The following is a 27,155-nucleotide window of genomic DNA, read 5'->3' as shown; positions in this document are numbered from 1 at the left end:
CTGTGAGGGGCCCTGAGGATTCTCGGGGTCCATTTTGAGACCTCCGGCTCAGCGACGCTAAACTGGAACATGCGTATCGCAGTGGTACAGAGGAAGCTAGCAATGTGGAAGGCTAGGTATTTGTCTTTTATGGGCAAAGTCCTGGTCCTAAAGGTGGATGTTTTGCCGTCTCTTTTGTATTTGGCGTACATCTACCCATTGCCGGCTTGTCTGAGGAGGCCTCTAGTGAGGCTTGTGTTTCAGTTTATGTGGAGTGGCAGGTGCGAGTGGGTCGCCAGGGCACGCATGATCTGTCCCATCGGGGAGGGAGGTAGGGGGGTACCACATTTAACCCTCAAGCTGGACACAATTTTTGTTTCTTTCTTGTTAATGGAGCTTGCTCAGCCAGTGATACACCCGTCCGGTTACCTCCTGCGGGTGTTCTTCTCATATCAGGCGAGAAGCATAATGGTGTGGTCTAACACGGGTCCTCGGGCAGAACAGCTGCCGTGGCACTTTGGTCATGCAGCCAAGTGGCTGCGTGCGCACCCTGAGGTTGAAGTTGCCCCTGAGGTTGAAGTTGCCCGAGTAGGTTTAGATCACAGGCACCTACCTGCACGAGGAGGTCAGAAAGGCGCCTGTAGTGGGTATCTCGGAAGTGGTCTGGGAGGGAGTGCAGGCGCGGGGTCTGGACAATAGCCTCAAGGACCTGAATTGGTTGAGCCTCCATAAGTGCTTGCCGATACGTTCCATCTTGTACCGGTATAGTTTGGTGTAATCCCCCACTTGTGGCAGGGAGGAGACTGTGCGCCATGTCTTTTGGGACTGTGCCTTTGCCGGAGTAGTATGGGCTAGGGCATGGGTGTTGTTAGGATTGGTAAAGGGGGATTTTGTATTGACGTGGGCCAGGTTAGAGAGGGGTGTAGGGAGAGTGAGAGGGACGGATAGGGACAGGTTTCTGCTCTGGCTTCTCATGAGTCTCTTTAAACGGGGGCTGTGGGAAGCAAGGCAGAACATGGTGAAGACAGGGAGAGATTGGGGGGTGGAAGGGATAGTGAGGAGGGTGGAAGGAGATTTGAGGGGGAGGATGAAGAGGGAGGAGAGGAAGTGGGGGCAGCATGCTGCTTGGGAGAGGTGGAAGGGGGGTTTAGGGCTGGGTGTCATTTAGATTTGTAAAGGGATAGATTTGGGACGGGGAGATAGGGAAAGGTATTTTGTAGGGTGACGGGGAGGGAAGATGCTCCCCTGAGGTTTTGTTTGGGGTTTATGTTTAGTTTAATTAGTTTAATTAAAATTCCATTATTTGAGTATGTATGTAAATTATGAGTTGTAAAGAATGAATGGTATTGAAGATAATAAATGATTTTTATAAAAAAAAGTTTGTTGTTTTGTATTTTGGATCGTTATTTCATGTGTCACTTTTTTCTATTAAAGTCATGAGTAACCACTACGCTGCATTTCGGTCCGACTCTCTTTCCACAAACGAAGAACGCCGTTACAGCCTGCTCGCCCAATGCATGCGTTTCCCAACCCACGTTTTGACAACTGAATGGAAATTTGCCTGCCTGCCCATTCGATCAATGCCAAATACATTTGGTTAACTGTAACAGTCGTTCAAGTTCAGTATAGTAAGCGAAGTGATTTACATTTCCAAATAAAACCTGCATCTAGCTGTAGCCACAGAAAAACGATATGGGGGAAAAAGTCGGCCTTTCACCAACTCTTCCAATGACAACATCTTCCCAGCAGCTAGCTAACGTTATACTCAGTGTTTTTAGCTTGTTAAATAAATGGATAAACTAGCATACAGTATCTGACACGTTATGACTGACTTGTGATCATTGCCCTATCTAGTTTGATTCTATTGACATTCCAAGCCTTAGCGACATTCGTCCGTTTTTGTCCAAAATATTGAGTCATTGAAACTGAAACAGTGCATCCCGAATGGAAGCAGCAAACAATGTACATGGCCAGCTGTAATTTACAACCATATATAAAAAAATAAAAAATAAAAAATATGCCATTTAGCAGACGCTTTTATCCAAAGCGACTTACAGTCATGTGTGCATACATTCTACGTATGGGTGGTCCCGGGAATCGAACCCACTACCCTGGCGTTACAAGCGCCCACTACCCTGGCGTTACAAGCGCCATGCTCTACCAACTAATATATATTTGTTGGACTAGTAAAACATGTATTGGTGAATTATATCAGTCATGCATTGAACTGCCAACAATGCCTTACTCTGCACATGGGATTTTTAGTTAAGTATGACCTATTTTTAAACCTCTTACAAAGTTGTTTTTCTAGCATAAACTGGGAATTGTATATTTGACTGTTTGTTTCATATCTGCAAAGTATTTAACACTGTCAGTTCCACTTTAAATATGTAGCTGGCTACAACTAGCACGTGGGCTTGTGGTTGGGAGATTTTTTATGAGACCTGTGTTCATTTTCTATAATGCCTGCTACAAGAAGTGTGTCATTATTAGTGAATGTGCAGTATGCATGGATCTGGTTCAATTTGAAACAAAAAGGTAATTTTGATAGACAGTCTTGAAAGCAAGATAGGAAAAAAAACAGGTTAAACTATTTCCATTAAATAATTAAATGATTAGCGGGTCTCATGTTATGGAAGGCTTATATTTAGCCTATATTTAGCCTTGTTGCTGTTTGTTTGAAATGCAGTGTATTTTAGCTGTACAATATAGCTTATTTAGAGAAGAACAAAAAAAATCCACACTCTTGGCATTCTCTTAACCACCTTACTGAGGTAGTCACCTTGAATGCTTTTCCAACAGTCTTGAAGGAGTTCCCACATATGCTGAGCACTTGTTGACTGCTTTTCCTTCACTCTGCAGTCCAACTCACCCCAAACCATCTCAATTGGGTTGAGGTCGGGTGATTGTGGAGGCTAGGTCATATGATGCAGCAGTCCATCACTCTCCTCCTTGGTTAAATAGCCCTTACACAGCCTGGAGGTGTGTTGGGTCATTGTCCTGTTGAAAAACAAATGATAGTCCCACCAAGCCCAAACCAGATTGGATGGCATATCGCTGCAGAATTCTGTGGTAGCCATGCTGGTTATGTGTGCCTTGAATTTTTTTTGTTAAATGCTTCATGGTGGGAACCACACATGCGGAGATAATCTGTTCACCTACTCTGCGTCTCACAAAGACATTGGGGTTGGAACCAAAAATCTCAAATTTGGACTCATCATTCCAAAGGACAGATTACCACCGGTCTAATGTCCATTGCTCATGTTTCTTGGCCCAAGCAAGTCTCTTCTTTTTATTAGTGTACTTTTGTAGTGGTTTCTTTGCAGCAATTCGATCATGAAGGCCTGATTCATGTCAATCTCCTCTGAACAGTTGATGTTGAGATGTGTCTGAAACTTGAACTCTGTGAAGCATTTATTTGGGATGCAATCTGAGGCTGGCAACTCTAATGAACTTATCCTCTTTAGCAGAGGTAACTCTGGGTCTTCCTTTCCTGTGGCGGTCTTCATGAGAGCCAGTTTAATCATATCTCTTGATGGTGTTTGCGACTGCATTTGAAGAAACTTTCAAAGTTCTTGACATTTTCCAGATTGACTTACCTTCATATCTTAAAGTAATGACGGACTGGCATTCTTTGCTTATTTGAGCTGTTCTTGACATAATATGGACTTGGCCCTATTTTGTAAAAGAACATCTTCTGAATATCAATCCTACCTTGTCACAACACAACTGATTGGCTCAAATGCATTAAGAGGGAAAGAACTTCCACAAATGAACTTTTAACAAGGCTAACCTGTTAATTAAAATGCGTTCTGGGTGACTAACTCATGAAGCTGGTTGACAGAATGCCAAGTGTGTGTAAAGCTGTTATCCATGCAAAGGGGGGCTACTTTGAAGAATCTGAAATATAAAATATATTTTTATTTGTTTTGCACTTTTAGTACATGATTCCATATGTGCTATTTCATACTTGTGATGTCTTCACTATTATTCTACAATGTATAAAATAGTAAAAATAACAAAAAAAACTTGAATGAGAAGGTGTGTCCAAACTTTTGTGTGTGTGTGTGTGTGTGTGTGTGTGTGTGTGTGTGTGTGTGTGTGTGTGTGTGTGTGTGTGTGTGTGTGTGTGTGTGTGTGTGTGTGTGTGTGTGTGTGTGTGTGTGTGTATCACCCATACATTTGAAATTGTTAGGCCATATCACCCAGCCCTACTTAAAGCCATTAGATGTCGTTTGACCGGTGTGTGTGTGTTTGTGTTTGTGTTTGTGTTTGTGTTTGTGTGTTGTGTGTGTGTGTGTGTGTGTGTGTGTGTGTGTGTGTGTGTGTGTGTGTGTGTGTGTGTGTGTCACCCATACATTTGAAATTGTTAGGCCATATCACCCAGCCCTACTTAAAGCCATTAGATGTCAGTGTTTTTCCTCTATACTCCCATTTTGTGTAGTATACAGTGTGTATTGTGTGTCATTTCTTTATTATCCAGTGTGTCTTGCTGAGAAAGTACACTCATATCCACATTCCTAGCAGTGCATGTATTTGGATATGTATAAGAAGTCTTACCTCGTCACAAATGTGTATGGCTAATATTAAAGCCATGAATCCAGTAGAGGGGTATATTTCATAAATGCAGGTTTAAGAACCAAGACCTGTGTGGAATATAATATACATAACATGTATATATCAATGTGATTCAATTAGAAAAAGAGGAATGATGACTTGTGATACATCAAGTTTGAGAACTTACACTGTTAGATTTGATATTGTCGGAGAGTAGATGGCATGATGCATTGTTCGTACATTCTGATGCAGTCTCAAACTATGAGCCAGGTCATGACTATTAATGACACATTTGCCTTTAGGCAAATACCAATCCAAATCATTTCTGACCTCACTGCCTCTTTTGTTAGGAAACCACCCATACCAAGAACCATATTTAATTTATTTAAATGTATGTATATATGTAGAGTTATTTATCGTAGTCGATGGCTCTGCCCATACCTAACACAGATCCTCAATTACAAGCATTACAAGTGTATCATAGTGTCCAAAATATAAAAATATAATTCATTAGATATCATTGACTCTGTAGATGTTTGTATTAAAGTAAGTAGGCTGACACTGGAATGGCTATAGGAGCAGCTTGATGTACAAGTATCACCCCTTGACATGATGCTAGTCTATCGCAGGGCCTTATCCTCAATCTATCTCCTTAAAGCTGAGTGCCAAGCAGAGACGCACTGGGTCCCATTTTTTTTGTCTTCGGTATGACTCTGCCGAGGTTTGAACTTCCAACTTTCTAATCTCAGGGCGGACACTAACCACAAGGCCACTAGATGATGATAATAATAATATTAAATACATCATGATCAACAAGGTACTCACCAAATCTTTGTTGGCCTTTATCTTTGGTCTAAGAGGTAAATATGAGCTGTTGAATAAAATAAGACTGATTTCATCCCGAGGTGCTACGTAATCTTATTAAAATGGGCGGCAGCGTAGCCTTGGGCGGCAGCGTAGCCTAGTGGTTAGAGCGTTGGTGATGGCGCCGGGTAGCCACTGAAGGTCCAAAGTCTTGAAAGGGATCAGCAGGAACCTGGTGGTGTTGTCCAGATCTATAGCACTCTCTGGGTACATGACTTGATGTGTGGTCCGGCTTCCTACATCCTCCTCATAGCTAAAGGTAATAAAACGCAGTAACCCATATCATGACAACAATATTTCAAAGCACTTGAATTCAAAACACATAGTGACAGCATTGGTAGCGCCTTTGAGGGCTATCTCTATTTTAAAGTAGTTGATTTCTTCTTATTCTACTTCTAATGGTTTATTGGCAGTCAGTAAACAAACTGAAATGGTGCTTACCTGGAGTGTTGTGGTCTGAACAGGCATAAAGCCAAGGTTGGTGGTTTATTGCCACCCCCAGCTAAAGAATGTTTTCTCCTTTTTCCTGGAGTGTGCACTTGTTCACTACTTCTCGCAAATCCAAAAGCATTGGATTGGTGGAGGCATGGGCTAGTGGGAATTTACACCATATTTCCTATCTAGTCATTTCCTTTCAAATCATTAAAGGGAAGTGAACAAGTACACATTTGGAGGTAGGAGGGATAGCTAACCCCTCCTGCTGAGTCCACAATGGCACTGCCCATGCTGAAACAAACGTTGTGGAAGGTCTATCAACACCCCACCCTTTGTTGGCCTATACCTTATGATGACATCATTGGAGTCTATGAGGGCTCCGTAGTGGGAGCCCTTGAGGTTCCCAGAGTTCACCACCACAGCACAGGTCCTACAGCGCTCAGGGCCTGCATCCATGTCGAGGTCGTCATCAGTGATGACCTGGAACAAGTGTTCCACCACCTCTCTGAAGGTGGCTGTGCTACGGTCATCCTGCAATTTCTGGTGATAAGGTAAGATAGTACTTTATTTGATTCCACCAGCCAATAGCCTACATAATACACAACAGACACCAAAAACTGCACAATGCAAATCACACACCATAGCATCAGAGAAAACCCTCACACTGAAGTGATATCTGATTGTATTTCATGGTTTCATGTTTACGTTTTCAACTGCCCAGGGACTGCAAATGGAAATTAGCTGTTGGCTAAATCTGGTGCAATGGATCAGGATAATGAGACTGTTTTTGTTCAACATTGTCTCTGTCCAAATGAACGTAATATGTCAATAAAAATACATAAGTATTGAATCCAGCCACCTGCTCTTTACACTGAAGTTATTGTTGATGACAATAGCGAACAGTTGTCCGTGACCTTGCTTTTAAACTGCAGCCTAAAACATCCAATAAGAGTTAATTCTGAAAAGAACTCCCACATATGAACACCTCAATATGAAAATACAAATAAAAACATGCGACTACATTAAGCTATTGGAGGTTCTTTAACTTGAGAAAACAATAGGCATGTTTTGACATTTGAATGTATTGTAGTGATCCACACTATATGAGCTACGTTACAACTGGGTTAACCCAATTGTTGCGATGAGTATATGTGTGTTTGTCTTTCACATCAGCGACCTGGGTTCGCATCCCTGCCCTGCCATTCACGACAGTATAGTGGTAGTTTGGCGCATTCATTGACCAACAGGAACGTTAATTGGCTAATCTTACAAAGGACACTACTGTTTCTGCACAGTTGACCAGTTGTTCTTTAGAAATGGGGTAGGATACTGTAATGAAGTTTTGAATAATAAATTACCCACCACAGGTCACTTTTCCAATTTGTTTTAGTTTTATTTTATGACATAGGATAGTATATATTGTTGCTTTGTAGGTCTGTGTATCTAGGTTAGGGTGTCTTGGGGTTAAACAACCCCCTCCAGTAATTTTCACAGAAACCACTCTGTCACCCCAAAAAAATGTACACTTTCCCTGGATGCCACTAGTCTTGCTATATATACACACACACACACACACACACACACACACACACACACACACACACACACACACACACACACACACACACACACACAAACACAAACACAAACACAAACACAAACACACAAACACAAACACACATGTGTGTACACTACCGGTCAAACGTTTTTAGAACACCTACTCATTCAAGGGTTTTAATTTACTTTTGCTTTTTTCTCAATTGTAGAATAATAGTGACGATGTCAAAACTATGAAATAATCTAGAAGAAAAAGAAACGCACACCTATTAAGACGAGGTGCTGGCTAGCGGAGTAGAAACTTGAAAATAAAAGAGAGCCGCACACTCTAGGAGCTCAGATGCAGACATTTAATTAGCAACGTTTCGACAGCCACGCTGTCTTCATCAAACTATGAAATAACACATATGGAATCATGCAGTAACCAAAAAAATGTTAAACAAATCAAAATATGTTTTTATATTTGAGATTCTTCAAATAGCTACCCTTTGCCTTGATGACAGCTTTGCACACTCTTGGCATTCTCTCAACCAGCTTCACATGTAATGCTTTTCCAACAGTCTTGAAGGAGTTCCCACATATGCTGAGTTCTTGTTGGCTACTTTTCCTTCGCTCAAACCCATTAAGAAGTAAAGAAATTCCACAAATGAACTTTTACCAAGGCACACCTGTTCATTTAAATTATTCCAGGTGACTACCTCATGAAGCTGTTTGAGAGAATTCCAAGAGTGTGCAAAGCTACTCCTGCGTTGTCTTGGCTGTGTGCTTATGGCCGTTGTCCTGTTGGAAGATGAACCTTCACCCCAGTCTGAGGTCCTTAATCCTCTGGAGCAGGTTTTCATCAAGGATCTCTCCTGTACTTTGCTGTGTTCATCTTTCCCTCGATCTTGACTAGTCTCCCAGTCCCTGCCACTGAAAACCATCCCCACAGCATGATGCTGCCAACACCATGCTTCACCGTAGGGATGGTGCAAGGTTTCCTCCAGATGTGAAGACTGGCATTCAGGCAACAGAGTTTAATCTTGGTTTCATGAGACCAGATAATTTTGTTTCTCATGGTTTGAGAGTCCTTTAGGTGCTATTTGGCAAACTCAAAGCAGGCTGTCATGTGCCTTTTACTTATGAGTGGCTTCCGTCTGACTACTCTACCATAACGGCTTGATTGGTTGTGTGCTACAGAGATGGTTGTCCTTCTGGAAGGTTCTCCCATCTCCACAGAGGAGCTCTAGAGCTCTGTCTTAGTGACCATCTGGTTTTTGGTCACCTCCCTGACCAAGGCCCTTCTCCCCCGATTGCTCAATTTTGCCAGGCGGCCAGCTCTGGGAAGAGTCTTGGTGGTTCTGAACTTCTTCCATTTAAGAATGATGGAGGCCACTGTGTTCTTGGGGACCTTCAATGCTGAAGAAATGTTGTGGTTCCCTTGCCCAGATCGGTGCATTAACACAATCCTGTCTCTGAGCTCTATGAACAATTCCTTCGACCTCATGGCTTGGTTTTGCTTCTGACATGCACTGTTAACTGTGGTACCTTTTATATAGACAGATGTGTGCCTTTCCAAATCATGTCCAATCAATTGCATTTTCCACAGGTAGACTCCAATCAAGTGATAGAAACATCTCAAGGATGATTCATGGAAACAGGATGCACCTGTTTTCGCTTTGTCATTATGAGGTATTGTGTGTACATTGATGAGGAATATGTTTTATGTAATCCATTTTAGATTAAGGCTGAAACGTAACAAAATGTGTAAAAAGTCAAGGGGTCTGAATATTTTTCCCCGAATGCACTGTATGTGTGGACACCCCTTCAAATTAGTGGATTTGGCTATTTCGCCACACCCGTTGCTGACAGGTGTATAAAGTCAAGTACACAGCCATGCAATATCCATAGACAAACAGTGGAAGTAGACTGGCCTTCCTGAAGATTTCAGTGACTTTCAACGTGGCCCTGTCGTAGGGTCAGTTCGTCAAATTCGTCAAATCAGTTCGCCAAATTTCTGCCCTGCTAGAACTTCCTCGGTCAACTGTAAGTGCTGTTATTTTGATGTGGAAATGTCTAGGAGCAACAACAGCTCAGCCGCAAAGTGGTAGGCCAAGCTCACAGAATGGGACTTCTTCTGTCCTTGGTTGCAACACTCACTACAAACTTTCTTTGGAAGAAACGTCAGCGCAAGAACTGTTCGTCGGGAGCTTCATGAATTGCGTTTCCTTAGCCGAGCAGCTGAACACGAGTCTAAGATCCCTATGCACAATGCCAAGCGTCGGCTGGATTAGTGTAAAGCTCGCCGTCATTGGACTCTGGAGTAGTGGAAATGCGTTCTCTGGAGTGAGGAATCGTGGATCACCATCTGGCAGTCCGACTGACGAATCTGGGTTTGGCGGATGCCAGAATGCTACCTGCGCGACTTCATAGTGCCAACTGTAAAGTTTGGTGGTGGAGGAATAATGGTCTGGGGTTGTTTTTCATGGTTCAGACCTCTTACTTCCAGTGAAGGGAAATCTTAACACTACAGCATACAATGACATTCTAGACAATTCTGTGCTTCCAAGTTTGTGGCAACAGTTTGGGTAAGGCCCTTTCCTGTTTCAGCATGACAATGCCCACATGCACAAAGTGAGGTCCGTACAGAAATGGTTTGTCAAGATCGGTGTGGAAGAACTTGACTGCCTGCACATAGCCCTGACCTCAACCCCATCGAACACCTTTGGGATGAATTGGAACGCTGATTGCAAGCCAGGCCTAATTTCCTAACACCGGTTCCTGACCTCACTAATGCTGTTGTGGCTGAATGAAAGCAAGTTCCCGAAACAATCTTCCAAACCGGAAATTCTATGCTACATTATTTCTAGCACTAGCTGAGGAAAGATTGCGGTAACACAGAAACCACAATATGAATGAGCTAATAGCAATTACTATTTATAATTCGTCACATCACGGGCGAGCTCACCATTGATCGAAATAATTGAGTAAAACTTTCTAGAAATCTAAAGTAATCCGACGATGTGTAGTTCATGCATGCCGCCATGTTTGTTTTTTCACATCAACCAAAGATAATAAGAGGAGACTAGATGAGTTTGTTCTGTTTGCAGTATGCATGTTGAAGGGGGTGTGTCATCTACTATCATTCACTTCCCTTCATTCGCTTCTGGAAGTTTACTCAAAAGATGAGTGAATCATTCCTTCACCTCATTATAACATCTTTGATCTGACAGAATGCATAAGATAAGGTTAAGGGGTTGTTTCCCCCCAAGGTACCCTTCTATGGACATGCGGTGACAATGCTTTTATTTGTCCAATTCTGTTAATTCTGCCATTTTGGTAAGGTATAATTTTAAAGAACAGTTGATCTAACTAAATATATATAATAATTACCCGCCACCACGCTCTGGTATCTTCATTAAGTTTCTTGTTCTCTCTGGTCAGAAATGGTTTGATAGACCTGATGAAGCGCTTCTGAAACCAGAGGTCATCATCCGGCTGAGTCATACATTTGATACATGCACAATGACTTGGAAAGATTTTCCCGCCCAGCAGCCGAAGGGCAATTTTTGCCAACTCAACAAGTGACTTGGAGAATAGCTGCCCAGTGTGTCCAGTATGTAACACAAAGATAGTGAGGCAGAGTAGAACGGTGATAAGACGGCCTTTTCTATGCCTGAAGATAATAATTTTGGGGGTAGCAGGGGTATCTGTTTGGTGTCATAGAATCCTCAACACCTGTGAAGAGATCAATAATAAACTAATAATAGCGTGCCATGTAGAATAGGTCTTAATAAAACAGCTGTGAATGTATAGGCATGAGCTCATTATAATCAGTACAACCTTTAGTACAAGTACATTTTTCCTGACGCCTTGCATTGTAATTACACAATTCTGCACAGTAGCCTAATGAAGGCTTTGTTCTGGTTTAGTCAACAAAGGTGATTTCATGACCATCGAATACCCACTGGTCTGCCGTTGAAATATATAGCCCTATGCCTATAGTCTTAATACAATTATTCAAAGATAACATTTTAATCCAGGAAAATGCCTCCGTGAGTTCTGATATCTTTTGCCAAATCCAAGGAGGGGCAAATGTGGGGGAAAATTCATCATCATTTGTCTGCAATAAATCAGTAGGCTTTTTGAATATTCTTACCTTAAACTTGCTCCTTGTTTTATCTTCCACAAAATCAGATTCACTTTGAGAGCTATCTTCTCTCATGCTGCTTCCTACAAATTCAAATGATGGGTGTGCGCAGGGTGCAATGATTTTATCCGTGGGCTGGAGGTGTAGGCTGCACTTAATTCAGGATTTATAGCATGCCGGGTGATTACAGTTTAGTTGTTTGGCAGGTGAGTACAGTTTAGTTGTTTGGGACCATTCCGCTTAGTCCTTAACCAAGTGCAACTCAACCCACCCGTTGCACCAGTCTGGCGAGGTAGTCTGTATCACGTGTCACGCCTTGATCACACCGACGGCATCATTACACAAAATGGTTTGCAGCATCATCTGGATATGTGTGCAACAAAAGTTCAACATTCACCTTCTGCTACCATTTCTGTCAAGCCGTCTACACATACAGTTTGAAGCATATGTTGGATAAATCCAATGCATGCACCACCCAGAATGCACTGCAACTACCTCTGCAACGCAATGCTGCAAGGCAAATGCTGCGTACGATTGGAAATGAATGTACTTTTGGTGTACCAAAATACAACAATGCTGTCGGTGTGATCGAGGCGTCACCCTACTTGTAGAGAAACGCCAATGCCATCCTCCTCTTTCATGTTGTTGAAACGGTCTATCACTCTTTCATACAGCACAAGCTTTTATTTTCGGTTGTCCTAGCCTAACTGGTTAAAATGCTTGCTTGGAAGCCTAACTTACATTCATGGGCAACGTTAGCTAGTAAACATTAGCCTTCTACAACAATGTATGAATAAATCATAAAAATCATTGGCCAGTATGGAGAATTAAGTAAAACCAGAAGTCCAAATCCCTATCTGTCAATGACATATGCTGTCAATGGGATTTGACAGGAGTGACTCCAAAATTCAAGCTGGCTTCCCTTGACAATTTTCTTTTGGTGTGCCAGGGCCATTCACAGTTGAGCTCGCTCAGTTTAGCGCAACGCTGATTGGTACATGTTTTAAAACTTTTTTTTTGTTGTCAAGGGAGGCCTGACGCTTGCTGGCTTCCCTTCAATGCTATGGGCTGCAACAATGTCATACTCCTTTGGACCAGATATATGGAGCCAGATATCTGCCAAAAGGTTGAACATATGTCTTGTTAGGATCGTAATCAAATCCATACGTAAATTGTGAGGATCGTAGGAAAAGCCATGTGTGAAACATGAAACGTAACCGTTCAATTAGATCTGTAACCTTACAAACCCCTATGTTACTACTATGAATGAACATTTACACGTTCAATTAGATCTATAAACTTACAAACCCCTATGTTACTACTATGAATGAACATTTACACGTTCAATTAGATCTGTAAACATACAAACCCCTATGTTACTACTATGAATGAACATTTACACGTTCAATTAGATCTGTAACCTTACAAACCCCTATGTTACTACTATGAATGAACATTTACACGTTCAATTAGATCTGTAACCTTACAAACCCCTATGTTACTACTATGAATGAACATTTACACGTTCAATTAGATCTGTAACCTTACAAACCCCTATGTTACTACTATGAATGAACATTTACACGTTCAATTAGATCTGTAAACTTACAAACCCCTATGTTACTACTATGAATGAACATTTACACATTCAATTAGATCTATAAACTTACAAACCCCTATGTTACTACTATGAATGAACATTTACACATTCAATTAGATCTATAAACTTACAAACCCCTATGTTACTACTATGAATGAACATTTACACGTTCAATTAGATCTATAAACTTACAAACCCCTATGTTACTACTATGAATGAACATTTACACATTCAATTAGATCTATAAACTTACAAACCCCTATGTTACTACTATGAATGAACATTTACACGTTCAATTAGATCTGTAACCTTACAAACCCCTATGTTACTACTATGCCATTTACTAATGAATGAACATTTACATTTACATTCAATTAGATCTGTAAACTTACAAACCCCTATGTTACTACTATGAATGAACATTTACACGTTCAATTAGATCTATAAACTTACAAACCCCTATGTTACTACTATGAATGAACATTTACACATTCAATTAGATCTGTAAACTTACAAACCCCTATGTTACTACTATGAATGAACATTTACACGTTCAATTAGATCTATAAACTTACAAACCCCTATGTTACTACTATGAATGAACATTTACACGTTCAATTAGATCTGTAAACTTACAAACCCCTATGTTACTACTATGAATGAACATTTACACGTTCAATTAGATCTGTAAACTTACAAACCCCTATGTTACTACTATGAATGAACATTTACACGTTCAATTAGATCTGTAAACTTACAAACCCCTATGTTACTACTATGAATGAACATTTACACGTTCAATTAGATCTATAACATTACAAACCCCTATGTTAACACTATGAATGAACATTTACACGTTCAATTAGATCTGTAACCTTATAAACCCCTATGTTACCACTATGAATGAACATTTACACGTTCAATTAGATCTGTAAACTTACAAACCCTTATGTTGCCACTATGAATGAACATTTACACGTTTAATTAGATCTGTAAACTTACAAACCCCTATGTTACTACTATGAATGAACATTTACACGTTCAATTAGATCTGTAAACTTACAAACCCCTATGTTACTACTATGAATGAACATTTACACGTTCAATTAGATCTGTAAACTTACAAACCCCTATGTTACTACTATGAATGAACATTTACACGTTCAATTAGATCTGTAAACTTACAAACCCCTATGTTACTACTATGAATGAACATTTACACGTTCAATTAGATCTGTAACCTTACAAACCCTATGTTACCACTATGAATGAACATTTACACGTTCAATTAGATCTGTAAACTTACAAACCCTTATGTTGCCACTATGAATGAACATTTACACGTTTAATTAGATCTGTAAACTTACAAACCCCTATGTTACTACTATGAATGAACATTTACACGTTCAATTAGATCTGTAACCTTACAAACCCCTATGTTACCACTATGAATGAACATTTACACGTTCAATTAGATCTGTAAACTTACAAACCCTATGTTACCACTATGAATGAACATTTACACGTTCAATTAGATCTGTAAACTTACAAACCCTTATGTTGCCACTATGAATGAACATTTACACGTTGCTTACAAACCCCTATGTTACTACTATGAATGAACACTATGAATGAACATTTACACGTTCAATTAGATCTGTAAACTTACAAACTCTGTGTTACTACTATGAATGAACATTTACACGTTCAATTAGATCTGTAAACATACAAACCCCTATGTTACTACTATGAATGAACATTTACACGTTCAATTAGATCTGTAAACTTACAAACCCCTATGTTACTACTATGAATGAACATTTACACGTTCAATTAGATCTGTAAACTTACAAACCCCTATGTTACTACTATGAATGAACATTTACACGTTCAATTAGATCTGTAAACTTACAAACTCTGTGTTACTACTATGAATGAACATTTACACGTTCAATTAGATCTGTAAACATACAAACCCCTATGTTACTACTATGAATGAACATTTACACGTTCAATTAGATCTGTAACCTTACAAACCCTATATTACTACTATGAATAAACATTTACACGTTCAATTAGATCTGTAAACTTACAAACCCCTATGTTACTACTATGAATGAACATTTACACGTTCAATTAGATCTGTAACCTTACAAACCCCTATGTTACTACTATGAATGAACATTTACACGTTCAATTCTTACTTTACGTCTCCCTTTACTCGGTTACAGATCTTTTTTAAACGTACAAACTTTTGTCAGGAATGTGGCATCTGCAAAGGACATGAACCGAATGTAGCTAGTCGAAACGTAGCTAGTCGATCAAGCAACTCTAGCTCAGATGTTAGAGATGCTTTGCAGATTCCGGTTGAATTTCCAAAATAAAAGTCTAAAACTTGTTTTAGAATGGCATTCGATAATGACATTATTCCAGTAGATGCCATTGTATAGGCTTGGCCTTTCAGAAAATGACCACCTGAACTGCAAAATAGAAAGTAAATATGATTTAGGCCTATTCCACTATCTAAATATGCCATGCTGTTGTGTGTTATTTAATGGCCATATAATTGCATAATGTATTTGTATAGCTGTGTGGGGCTACTATGGTGATCATGTAACTTAATAAATTGCACTTTTCAGTATTTGGGAGCACGAACTGAAGGCCTTATATTAGACATTTTGACTGTTGTATTTGCAAATTACACTCTGTATGTAGGCTTATTATAGCCATTTGCTTTTATCCAACTCTAAATCAAATCAAATGTATTTATAAAGCCCTTCTTACATCAGCTGATATCTCAAAGTGCTGTTCAGAATCCCAGCCTAAAACCCCAAACAATGCAGGTGTAGAAATACGGTGGCTAGGAAAAACTCCAGAACCTAGGAAGAAGCCAGGCTCTGAGGGGTAGCCAGTCCTCTTCTGGCTGTGCGATTATAACAGAATTTGGCCAAGATGTTCAAATGTTCATAGATGACCAGCAGGGTCAAATCATTATTTTATCTATTTTATTTTACCAGGTAAGTTGACTGAGAACACATTCTCATTTGCAGCAACAACCTGGGGAATAGTTACAGGGGAGAGGAGGGGGATGAATGATCCAATTGTAAACTGGGGATTATTAGGTGACTGTGACAGTTTGAGGGACAGATTGGGAATTTAGCCAGGACACCAGGGTTAACACCCCTACTCTTACGATAAATGCCATGGGATCTTTAATGACCTCAGAGAGTCAGGACACCCGTTTAACGTCCCATCTAAAAGACAGCACCCTACACAGGGCAGTGTCTCCAATCACTGCTCAAGGGCATTGGGATATTTATTAGACCAGAGGAAAGAGTGCCTCCTACTGGCCCTCCAACACCACTTCCAGCAGCATCTGGTCTCCCATCCAGGGACTGACCAGGACCAATCCTGCTTAGCTTCAGAAGCAAGCCAGCAGTGGTATGCAGGGTGGTAATAATCACAGTGGTTGTTGAGGGTGCAACAGGTCAGCACCTCAGGAGTAAATGTCAGTTGGCTTTTCATAGCTGATCATTCAGTGTATCTCTACTGCTCCTGCTGTCTCTAGAGAGTTGAAAACAGCAGGTCTGGAACAGGTAGAACATCCGGTGAACAGGTCAGGGTTCCATAGCCACAGGCAGAACAGTTGAAACTGGAGCAGCAGCACGGCCAGGTGGAGTGGGGACAGCAAGGAGTCATCATGCCAGGTAGTCTTGAGGCATGGTCCAGGGCTCAGGTCATCCGAGAGAGAGAACGAAAGAATTAGAGAGAGCATACTTAAATTCATACAGGACACTGGATAAGACAGGAGAAATAATCCAGATATAACAGACTGACCCTAGCCCCCCGACACAAACTACTGCAGCATAAATCCTGGAGGCTGAGACAGGAGGGATCAGGAGACACCGTGGCCCCATCCGACGATACCCCTGGATACCCCTGGACCCTATCACGCAAAGGCTATATCAATAAATGAGACAAAACAAAATATTGATTAATGCTCATGGTCCTTCTGTAGCTCAGTTGGTAGAGCATGGCGCTTGTAACACCAGAGTAGTGGGTTCGATTCCCGGGACCACCCATATGTAGAATGTATGCACACATGACTGTAAGTCGCTTTAATCCGATGGATAAAAGCGTCTGCTAAATGGCATATATTATTGCTTAGCTATAACCTGTCCTGAGCGAAATAGCGCCTTCAACTTGAGACATCTGTGCATTGTGTTGTGTGACAAAACTGCCAATTTTAGAGTTGCCTTTTATTGTCCCCCGCACATGGTGCACCTGTGTAATGATCGTGCTGTTTAATTAGCTTCTTGATATGCCACACCTGTCAGGTGGATGGATTATCTTGCTCACTAACAGAGATGTAAACAAATTTGTTCACAAAATTTGAGAGAAATAATATTTGTGTGCGTATTTCTTGGATCTTTTATTTCAGCTCATGAAACATGGGACTTTACATGTTGCATTTTATATTTCTGTTCTGCCTATTCAGGAGGAAGTTTGTATTCATAAATAAAATGTGACATTTTTTTTAAACAAATTTGCATTTTTTTAAATCTCAGACTTCACCATGGCATGGAGCTAAAAAATGATGTAATCAGTCTGCAGTCTGATATACTTTGGGTGCGTTCGTTAACATAGGCAGCACAATTCTGATATTTTTTCCAAGAATGTATCTTTTCATATCAGATCTTTTTCAGAGCTGATCTGATTGGTCAAAAGAGTGTGTAGGCCTAAACACTGCCTCTGGAACACACTGAGAAACACTTCAATTTAACCAGAAATTAAACTGTGCTGTTCTGTGACATTGTCAATCGAAGAGGGTATTTATCCTCCAACACTTTGCTCTATACCAATCACAAACCAGGTTTCCATCCAACCTTTTTAATGATGTTGGATAAAAAATGTAATGACAGGCTTGATGGGGAAAAAAGCATGTGTGCAAAGTATAGTGCATATAAAATTGACTTTTGCAGTTGATTCCCATGTACCGAATTTAAAATACAAGTTTTAATGGGTTTCCATCGCATTTTCAAATCTACTGATGTTTTTGTCACAAAAACTGTTGCGTTAAATACCAAATGCGCCCACTCTGGTCTTGGCACGTGTGCTCCAGCCAACAGCTGGCGATACAGTGCGGGTAGGCTACCAACATTATGAGATTATTATGGATAATAGTGATATTATTTGTATTTGTCAAACAGCAGCCAAGCATCAATCATAATGTCACCAGAATAAGACCCTCAATGTTTATTGGAAAGCAGCAGCAAGCTTATCACCTTTCACGTTTACCACCTTGTGAAGATCATCATAAATGATTTAATCTGTAGCTTAATAAACTGAATGCTTTCCCGAGTTGTAGTGAGAGGACCACACATCATCGCGTGACTCCAAGTTTTGCCTACTTCGATATGATGGTTATCATAAAATGTATGATTTCTCACATCATACATTTTACAGACACAAAAAGATCCCACCATGTCAAACAAACCAATTGTCAGCATTTATAGAATTGTACCAGCATTTCATGCTTCTGTCATCCCAACCTGGTCTCCGAGCATTTCGTATTATTATTTACGTAAATTTGAGACACTCAATTTAGTATGATATGTTCCATTTTGTCACACTCTGATCTGTTTCACCTGTCTTTGTATCCACCCACCTCCAGGTGTCACCTGTCTTCCCCATTATTCCCAGGGTATCTATTCCTGTGTTCTCTGTTTGTCTGTTGCCAGTTCGTCTTGTCAAGCTTACCAGCGTGTTTTCCGAGTCCCTGTCTTTCCTAGTCTCTGTTTTTCTAGTCCTCCCGGTTTTGACCTCTTGCCTGCCCTGACACTAAGCCCAGCTGCCTACCCTGATCTTGAGCTGGTCTGCCGCCCTGTACCGTTTGTACTCTGACCTGGTTTATGAACTTTTGCCTGACCTCGACCTGCCTCTTGCCTGCCCCTTGTTGTTCAATAAATATCAGAGACTCGAAGCATCTGCCTCCTGTGTCTGCATCTGGGTCTCGCCCTGCGTCGTTATCGATGTTGTATGTATGTATTCATTTGTAAATGTCATCATCCATGTCTTATGATATGTTCTACCTTGCTTGGTCTTTGGGGTTTTGGGCTGGCTTTCTGTATAAGCACTTTGTGACATCTGCTGATGTATAAAGGGTTTTATAAATGCATTTTGTTACGAATTGCAATTCATATGATATGTTACAAATTTGCAAAAGGTACAATGTTACAAATTTTCCATATGTATGATATATTACGAATTCCAATTTGTTGTGGCTAACCTTTAGCTAAGGTTAGGGGAAGTGTTAGCTAACATTAGGTAATTCATCTGCATGAAATGATTGGATGGAAACATAAGTAGTTGCAAAGTAGCTAAAATGCTAAAGTTGTCTGTGATGAGATTCAAACACACAACCTTTGGGTTGCTAGACCATACCAAACGTAACCTATAATACTAATTTACTACTGTATGTTACGTCTATGAGACCAGGCTAATCAGCACAGTTTATTACTTTTTTCATGCTTTAGGTAATTCATCGACATGAAATGATTGGATGGAAACATGATTACAGACAGGTATTTATCCTCCAACACTACCCTACCAATCACAGATGGGGCATTACCTCCAACAGTTTGAATGATTCATTAACATATAAATCCTCATGTCTCTGTACTGCAACCACTCTGTAGGCTACTGCAGCTGGAGCCAAGTTTTTAATTTCAGTGGAGAGGAGAAAAAAATGAAAATAATTCATCAGGAACCATCCATTAGGGAAATTGCTCTAGGTTAACACTGTGGCTGAGACATCTATATCATTATAAGGCAGGAGCTGCTGAGACCGAGCTAAATGTCACTGCCAATGGCTATAGATCTACACATTTCAGTTGCCTCCCAAATGGCACCCTATTCCCTATAGAGTGCATTACTTTTGAGCAGAGCTCTGGCGTATAGGGTGCCATTTGGTATTACTCCCTGATGAATAGGCTGGTTTCCTCACCAATGGGATCCCAGAATTCTCAATTCTCATCTAAGTCAAACTATAACATGTTGATCCCAGTATTGCAGTTTTCCTTTCTCTTTCAACTCAATATATAACATTTCATAGATCAAATTCTCTCAATGTTGTATATGAATAACACTTCAACCTCAGCTAAAACAAATATTGTGTATCTTCTCCAAGTACATTTACACATACCTAGAATTTGCCTTAGCAATAGACAATATACAAACAGAATACAGACAAGTCCACATAGACATCATACAGAACATACAATATCGGAACAGTAAACATAAATCTTTGGAGTATAGGCTGATTACAGTGGGGATATACAATTTACAGAGTGGATATATCTATATAAGCCATGTTAAATATATAAAGTGCATATACAGTGTTGTGCAGTCATTGATGTCATTGATGACAAGCTGCAGTAATTGGCCCAATGCAAAGTCAATCAATCCCTATGAGCCCGATGTCCGGTTGATGAGGGCCACAGCATGGGTGACGATACTGTTCAAGTGGCGGGTGGTTTTGGTCATGATTGCCCTAAACCTTCTTTCAGAGCGGAGTTTTTTAAATATGGGGTGTCCAGAGTGGGCAAGGTCGGCGACGATCTTACCTGCACACTTCCTTAATGGAGGGCAGGTGACCAGACGATGCGCTGCAGTTTACCCTTGCAACAGGCAGACGCAGACCCAAACCAGACTGTGATAGAAGAGGTGAGGATGGACTCAATGATGGACATGTAGAACAGAACTAGAAATGTCAAAGAGAATTTGAGTTTCCTCAGCTGTATAGATAGTAAGTAAGTAAGTAAGTAATATGCCATTTAGCAGACGCTTTTATCCAAAGCGACTTACAGTCATGTGTGCATACATTCTACGTATGGGTGGTCCCGGGAATCGAACCCACTACCCTGGCGTTACAAGCGCCATGCTCTACCAACTGAGCTACAGAAGGACCAATCCTCTGTTGAGCCTTGTGGGAGATGATGGTCCCCAGGAATTTGAATGACTTGGCCATGCTGATGGTTGAGCTAACAATCTCGAGGGGTTGAGAGAGTGGGGTGCATTTACTGTAGTCAACCACCAACTCCACAGTTTGGACTGTGTTGATTTCCAGGTTGTTGCGTCTGCACCAAGCGGTCAACCTCTCCACTGTGCTTGGACTCGTCACAGTCGGAGATGAGAACAACCAGGGTGTTTCATCAGAAAACTTGAGTAGTTTGACTGATGCGTTGTTGGAGGTGCAGTCATTGGTGTAGAGTTAGTAGAGGATGGGGAAGAGCACACAACCCTGCGGTGCCCCCGTGCTGAAAGATGGGGAGTCTGAAAGATGTTTTCCCATCTTAAAGTGCTCTGTCCTGTTCGTGAGGAAGTTGGTGATCCACCGGAAGATGGGGTACATTCAGCTCGGTGAGTTTGTGCTGTAGCAGGTCCGGAATGATTATGTTGAAGGCTGAGCTAAAGTCCACAAACAATATCCTTGTGTATGTCCTTGGGTTGTTGAGGTGTTGGAGGATGTAGTGAAGGCTCTGTAGTGGCCCCGGCTCCTTGAGGGGGAAAAAGTGAGCCTAGCCCCCTCAGTTCAAACTTGCGCCACCTCAGTTTTAGCTTTATTTCCCTAATATATATATATAAAAAGAACAAAAAAAGTTAAAATGATTGTGACAGGTTGGCGCAAAATCTGCACAATGGGCAGAGAGCACTGCGGTGTGTATTGGGGCTATGGAAATCCACTGGGGTATGTATGACTCCTTTGGGTTTCCATAGAAAGCAGGGGAATAGTCTTCTCATCTGTGGTAGGCTAGGTAATTAACGTGATTTGCTCTAACAGTAATATTTTATATTGATTTATATGGGCGGGTCAAGTTTACCGTTGGAACTGCTTCACTCAATTCTGCATCACGCTCCACCACTGCAGAGTTTAGTAAGCTTCTTGGCTAGCTCTAAAAAGTGTTAGTGTTATAAGCCTCAGCCTATTTAGCGAGCTCGAACCAGCTAATCTGCCACTGCTTTTCCAAAGTATACAAACAAAGCCAAAGGAAAAGGAGAGCTATGAGCAGCAGCAGTGTCAAACCACCGAGGCCGCCACCAAGCGCAGAGCAATGATGCCGCCGGGCTCCAGCTATCTCCGCATGCAGAGCCTACCCACCCTCCCACAAGCACCACCAGTATAATGGCTCCACGGCCCTATCCACCTCAGACTGTTCCTGAAGATCTTGGAACATAAGAGCTAGCCCAGGTTAGCCTAGAATTCTACTGTAGCCGCAGGTTTTCTGTCCAAAAACAACTAACATGCTGGTAGAAATTTGGTAAAAACCGATGTAAGTTTCCCTGCATTAAAGTCCCCGGCCACTAGGAGCGCTGCCTCAGGATGAGCGTTTTCAAATCAAATCAAATTAAAGTTTATTTGTCACGTGCGCCGAATACAACAGGTGTAAACCTTACAGTGAAATATTTACTTACAGGCTCTAACCAATGGTGCCAAAAAAGGTGTGTGTGTGTGTGTGTGTGTGTGTGTGTGTGTGTGTGTGTGTGTGTGTGTGTGTGTGTGTGTGTGTGTGTGTGTGTGTGTGTGTGTGTGTGTGTGTGTGTGTGTGTGTGTGTAGGTAAGTAAATAAATAAAACAACAGTAGAAAGAGATTTGAAAAAAGAGTAGGAAGGCTATATACAGACACCTGTTAGTCAGGCTTATTGAGGTAGTATGTACATGTGGGTATCGTTAAAGTGACTGCATATATGATGAACAGAGAGTAGCAGCAGCGTAAAAGAGGGGTTGGGGGAGGCACACAATGCAAATAGTCCGGTTAACCATTTGATTACCTGTTCAGGAGTCTTGTGGCTTGGGGGTAAAAACTGTCTAGAAGCATTTTTGTACTAGACTTGGCACTCCGGTACCGCTTGCCATGCTGTAGTAGAGAGAACAGTCTATGAGGGTGGCTGGGGTCTTTGACAATTTTTAGGGCCTTCCTCTGACACCGCCTAGTGTAGAGGTCCTGGATGGCAGGCAGCTTTGCCCCAGTGATATACTGGGCCGTACGCACTACCCTCTGAAGTGCCTTGCGGTCGGAGGCCGAGCAATTGCCGTACCAGGCAGTGATGCAACCAGTCAGGATGCTCTCGATGTTGCAGCTGTAGAAACTTTTGAGGATCTCAGGACCCATGCCAAATCATTTTAGTTTCCTGAGGGGGAATAGGCTTTGTCGTGCCCTCTTCACGACTGTCTTGGTGTGTTTGGACCAATCTAGTTTGTTGTTGATGTGGACACCAAGGAATTTGAAGCTCTCAACCTGCTCCACTACAGCCCTGTCGATGAGAATGGGGACGTGCTCGGTGCTCCTTTTCCTGTAGTCCACAATCATCTCCTTAGTCTTGGTTACATTGAGGGATAGGTTGTTATTCTGGCACCATCCGGCCAGGTCTCTGACCTCCTCCCTATAGGCTGTCTCGTCATTGTCGATGATCAGGCCTACCACTGTTGTGTTGTCAACAAACTTAATGATGGTGTTGGAGTCGTGCCTGGCCATGCAGTGGTGGGTGAACAGGGAGTACAGGAGGGGACTGAGCACGCACCCCTGGGGAGCTCCAGTGTTGAGGATCAGTGAGGCAGATGTGTTTTTACCTACCCTCACCACCTGGGGGAAGCCTGTCAGGAAGTCCAGGATCCAGTTCCAGAGGGAGGTGTTTAGTCCCAGGATCCTTAGCTTGGTGATGCGCTTTGAGGGTACTATAGTGTTGAACGCTGAGCTGTAGTCAATGAACAGCATTCTCACATAGGTGTTCCTTTTGTCCAGGTGGGAAAGGGCAGTGTGGAGTGCAATAGAGATTGCGTCATCTGTGGATCTGTTTGGGTGCAAATTGGAGTGGGTCTAGGGTTTCTGGGATAATGGTGTTGATGTGAGCCATTACCAGCCTTTCAAAGCACTTCATGGCTACGGACGTGAGTGCAATGGGTCTGTAGTCATTTAGGTAGGTTGCCATTGTGTTCTTGGGCACAGAGACTATGGTGGTCTGCTTGAATTATGACCACCATGCTGTTTGCTTATGGGGGTATACAGCTCATCAAGTGAGGTCTTAGACGACACTATCTACCTAGGCACTAACAGCCAGATAATTATTTTCTATTTAACCTCTATTTAACTAGGCAAGTCAGTTAAGAATACATTCTTATTTACAATAACGGCCTACCAAAAGGCCTCCTGCAGGGACGGGGGGCCTGGGATTAAAATAAATAAATACAATATAAATATAGGACAAAACACATATCACCACAAGAGAGACAACACTACATAAATATAGGACAAAACACATATCACCACAAGAGAGACAACACTACATAAATATAGGACAAAACACATATCACCACAAGAGAGACAACACTACATAAATATAGGACAAAACACATATCACCACAAGAGAGACAACACTACATAAATATAGGACAAAACACATATCACCACAAGAGAGACAACACTACATAAGAGAGACCTACAACAACATAGCAAGGCAGCATCACATGAGAACACAGCAACACACCATAACAACAACATGGTACAAACATGTTACAAACATTATTCAACAGCACAAAGGTCAAGAAGGTAGAGACAACAATACATCACACAAAGCAGCCACAACTGTCAGTAAGAGTGTACTTGATTGAGTCATTGAATGAAGAGATTGAGATTGAGGAATGTCCAGTTTGAGTGTTTGTTGCTGCTCGTTCCAGTCGCTAGTTGCAGGGAACTGAAAAGAGGAGCGACCCAGGGATGTGTGTGTTTGGGGACCTTTAACAGAATGTGATTGGCAGAACGGGTGGAGGATGAGGGCTACGAAAAATGCAGTTGAAAATGCTCTAGGTAGATAATGTGGTCTAACAGCCAGTGACTCCCCTCTATCTGAGATAGGTGGGAGTGAGGCCTAAGAGGGTTTTATAAATAAGCATCAACCAGTGGGTCTTGCGATGGGTATACAGAGATTACCAGTTTACAGAGGAGCATTGATGTGTCCTATAAGGAGCATTGGTGGGAAATCGGATGGCCGAATGGTAAAGAACATCTAGCCGCTCGAGAGCACCCTTACCTGCCGATCTATTAATTATGTCTCTGTAATCTTGCATGGGTAGGATGGTCCTCTGAATCAGGGCTAGTTTGGTAGCTGGGGTGAAAGAGGAGAGATTACAATAGAGGAAACCATGTCTAGATTTAACTTTAGCCTGCAGCTTTGATATGTGCTGAGAGAAGGACAGTGCACCGTCTAGCCATACTCCCAAGTACTTGTATAAGGTGACACTCAGAGGTAGTAATAACACCTGTGGGAAGAGGGGCATTCTTCTTACCAAACCACAGGACCTTTGATTTGGAGGTGTTCGGATCCGGGTTAAGCATAGAGAAAGCTTGTTGGACACTAAGAAAGCTTTGTTGTAGAGCATTTAACACAAAATCCAGGGAAGTTGGATGGTTACATACACTTAGGTTGGCGTCATTAAAACTCGTTTTTCAACCACTCCACAAATTTCTCGTTAACAAACTATAGTTAAGTCGGTTCGGTAAGTCGGTCTACTTTGTGCATGACACAAGTCATTTTTTTCAACAATTGTTTACAGACAGGTTATTTCACTCGTAATTCACTGTATCACAATTCCAGTGGGTCAGAAGTTTACATACAACTAAGTTGACTGTGGGAGCAATTTCCAACGCCTGAAGGTACCACGTTCATCTGTACAAACAATAGTACCAAGTATATACACCATGGAACCACGCAGCCGTCATACCACTCAGGAAGGAGACGCGTTCTGTCTCCTAGAGATTAATGTACTTTGGTGAAAATGCTGGAGGAACCAGGTACAAAAGTATCAATATCCACAGTAAAACGAGTCCTATATTGACATAACCTGAAAGGACGCTCAGCAAGGAAGAAGCCCCTGCTCCAAAACCGCCATAAAAAAAAAACAGACTACAGTTTGTAACTTCACATGGGGACAAAGATCATGCTTTTTGGAGGAATGTTCTTTGGTCTGATGAAACAAATATAGAACTGTTTGGCCATAATGACAATCGTTATGTTTGGAGGAAAAAGGGGGAGGCTTGCAAGCCGAAGAACACCATCCCAACCGTGAATCACAGGGGTGGCAACATCATGTTGTGGGGATGCTTTGCTGCAGGAAGGACTGGTGCACTTCACAAAATAGATGGCATCATGAGGCAGGAAAATTATGTGGATATATTGAAGCAACATCTCAAGACATGAGTCAGAAAGTTAAAGCTTAGTCGTAAATGGGTCTTCCAAATGGACAATGACCCCAAGCATACTTCCAAAGTTGTGGCAAAATGACTTAAGGACAACTAAGTCAAGGTATTGGAGTGGCCATCCTAAAGGCCTGACCTCAATCCCATAGAAAATTTGGGAGCAGAACTGAAAAAGCGTGTGTGAGCAAGAAGGCCTACAAACCTGACTCAGTTACACCAGCTTTGTCAGGAGTAATAGGCCAAAATTCACCCAACTTATTATGGGAAGCTTGTGAAAGGCTACCCAAAACTTTTCACCCAATTTAAACAATTAAATGCTACCAAATACTAATTGAGTGTATGTAAACTTCTGACCCACTGGGAATGTGTTGAAAGAAATAAAAGCTGAAATAAATCATTCTCTCTACTATTATTCTGACATTTCACATTCTTACAATTAAGTGGTGATCCTAACTGACCTAAAACAGGGAATTGTTACTGTGATTAAATGTCAGGAATTGTGAAACTGAGTTTAAATGTATTTGGCTAAGGTGTATGTAAACTTCCGACTTCAACTGTAAATGGATGAGTGAGCTTCCTACTGCCTGAGCTATGTTGTTGATGTAAATTGAGAAGAGCATGGGGCCTACGATTGACCTTGGGGTACTCCCTTGGTGACAAGCAGTGGCTGAGACAGCATATTTTCTGACTTTATACACTGCACTCTTTTAGAGAGGTGGTTAGCAAACCAGGCCAACGACCCCTCAGAGACACCAATACTCCTTAGCCAGCCCACAAGAAT

General features: G+C 41.5%; 1 pseudogene; it reads right to left on the bottom strand.

The window, feature by feature from the left end:
* LOC118398959 (CMP-N-acetylneuraminate-beta-galactosamide-alpha-2,3-sialyltransferase 1-like) overlaps window positions 1–21,150 on the bottom strand; it is a 34,370-nt pseudogene extending 13,220 nt beyond the window's left edge.
* Between the last annotated feature and the right edge of the window lie 6,005 nt (window positions 21,151–27,155).

The sequence above is a fragment of the Oncorhynchus keta genome, chromosome 20, assembly GCF_023373465.1.
Source record: "Oncorhynchus keta strain PuntledgeMale-10-30-2019 chromosome 20, Oket_V2, whole genome shotgun sequence".
Classification (NCBI taxonomy): domain Eukaryota; kingdom Metazoa; phylum Chordata; class Actinopteri; order Salmoniformes; family Salmonidae; genus Oncorhynchus; species Oncorhynchus keta.
This window is presented reverse-complemented; position numbering and strand designations above follow the sequence as displayed.